This window comes from Frankliniella occidentalis, unplaced genomic scaffold (assembly GCF_000697945.3).
Source record: "Frankliniella occidentalis isolate FOCC.00 unplaced genomic scaffold, Focc_3.1 Scaffold526, whole genome shotgun sequence".
NCBI classification, from domain to species: Eukaryota; Metazoa; Arthropoda; class Insecta; order Thysanoptera; family Thripidae; genus Frankliniella; species Frankliniella occidentalis.
Window position 1 is genome coordinate 8533 of NW_026267643.1, and position 2307 is coordinate 10839.

Genomic DNA, 2307 nt, shown 5'->3' on the forward strand with positions numbered 1-2307 from the left:
GATTTTCCGGAGTTGCAGAGCCATACGCTTGAGAGGCGTTTGAGGCTGGGGAGCAGAACTGCATTACTGGAGACCACGCACCAGCAGAGGGTTGTGGTGGCGAAGACAATGGTACTGATGATTGCTGATTCATCCAGCTTGGTTGCTGCCATTGTGGCTGCTGCTGCTGTTGAATTGTGAATGGCTGCCACTGCGCCTGTTGAAAAGGGGCTGGCTGCTGGTGCGGCAGCTGTTGTTGTTGCATGAACTGTGGTTGCTGGTTAGACGACGAGGCTGGCTGCAGTGGGGCTAGCTGTTGCTGTGGGATGTACGGCTGTTGATGCAAAGACAACGAAGCTGGCTGCAACACAGCTGGCTGCTGGTGCTGCGGTTGTTGCATGAGCTGTTGCTGGTTAGACAACGAAGCTGGCTGCAATGATGGGGCTGGTTGTTGCTGCTGGATGTATGACTGTTGCTGCATAGACAACGAAGCTGGCTGCAATACAGCTGGCTGCTGGTGCTGTGGTTGTTGCATGACCTGCTGTTGCTGGTTAGACAACGAAGCTGGCTGCAATGATGGGGCAGGTTGTTGCAGTGACATGGGCGGTTGCGGTTGTTGCTGGAGAGCTGAAGCTGGCGTCTGCTGGTGGTCCACAGGGTCATCCACACTTTCTGCAATACCAAAGCAACGGATGAGCATTATTCAGTAGAAAAGTGATAAGTCCTATAATAGGGTGCCTAATAGAGAATAAACATCTCTGAGGTGATGGGTGATTGACAAGCCACTTTGCTTCAGAATGATACATTTGTAGGTTATGTCACACGAGAGGCAAAGAGTCAGACATTTAAATGGGATAAGTCACAATGCTGAAAAACAAACAGTGTGGACACGGGATGGAAGAAAAACCGCCATTGGAAGGATAAATAATGGGGGACATTTCGCAGCAAGTATTTTCATTTACAAAATATACCCCCCCCCCCCTTTTCACACACACGCACACACCAAAAATACTCGTTTAAAATACATACCTTCTCCTAAACGGTCCATGCTGCTGAGGCGTGAGGTGGGTGGTGATTGAGATTGAATGGCGATGGCGGAGATACTGCAAGCGGCAATAGGCGGGGATCAGAAAAAACATGGCAGCGGGGCCATCGAGCGAACGGCGACGGGACACTGAAATTACCACGGAGGACGGTCCAAAAATATGGACAAATTTCTCTTGGGGTAATTTAAATGTACAATAGCCTAAGTACACTGCGCTCTGCGCTGCTCGAAGCAAATTCCACAAGTGATAGGCACAACCTACTTACCTCCGGCTGCAGCTTCCTCGTGTGAGTTTGGCGCAGGTCTGGCGAAGTAAAATGGCACCGAAGTCACCAGAACTAGAGACACCGGAGCAGTGCAGTGGTCGTGTTCCCGCGTCAGCCGTGCAAGTTGTGGCCGTGGCCGCAGAGAAGCGCAAGTGATCCAGTGTTGCCATATCGTGGGATAAATCCCTTTTCGTGAGAGTTTTGGAGGCCAAAGGGATAAAAAAAATTGATGCTCAAAATTTCTTATTTTGCTAGGGGGTTTTTCGGAAAAGGGGCGTAAAAGGGATAAGAAGGGGTGAAAAGGGATTTTTCACAGGCTTCTGTGGGACAAACGCCCGTCACCGCCTGGCAACACTGTAGTGATCGCGGAGATCAACTCCCGCTTCGAGCTTTAGAGAGCGGAGCTCTCTCATTGAGCGTTTCATTTCTAGGTATTTTGTAAGTTGTGATTTATGTCAGTTGTTTCGAAGACTCCACTTAATTGCAGTGTATTTCGGCTAACAGAGGCAAAACAATCAGCAGGTATATAACATAAAGGTGCCTGATTGGTCGTGCCTTTACCCCCACTACTGGTTTCGCGGCCCAGGGGGAAGTCCGGAGAGCACCTCGGATCGGTGACCACCACTACGGGCTTTTTAGAAGATCGCGGGAGGCTATCTCAAGACGGAGTACCGTGGTCACCCATGTTGAACTCGTTTATCTACGAAAGATGTTATTCTCCATTTCCAAAGCACCCTAACAACCCCCAACAATGTGCAGGTAGGACGATAGCCGCTTTTGTATTGCTGACTTGGGCAGGGGCGAGAGAGCGCCGAATAGGTACGCGCGGACAATTTGTGCACTGGAGATTGTGGTAGTGCAGGTCTGCGCTCTGCTTGCCGCCGATGAGCCGAGCGTCGCACCGAACACTGGATGCACGTGGTCGTCGTGGTAGCTCCGGGCCTGGGGCAGGGGGCACGACCACGATGTAGAGAGACCTTTCTAGAGTGGTCTTTCTACATCGTGGCCACGACCCCG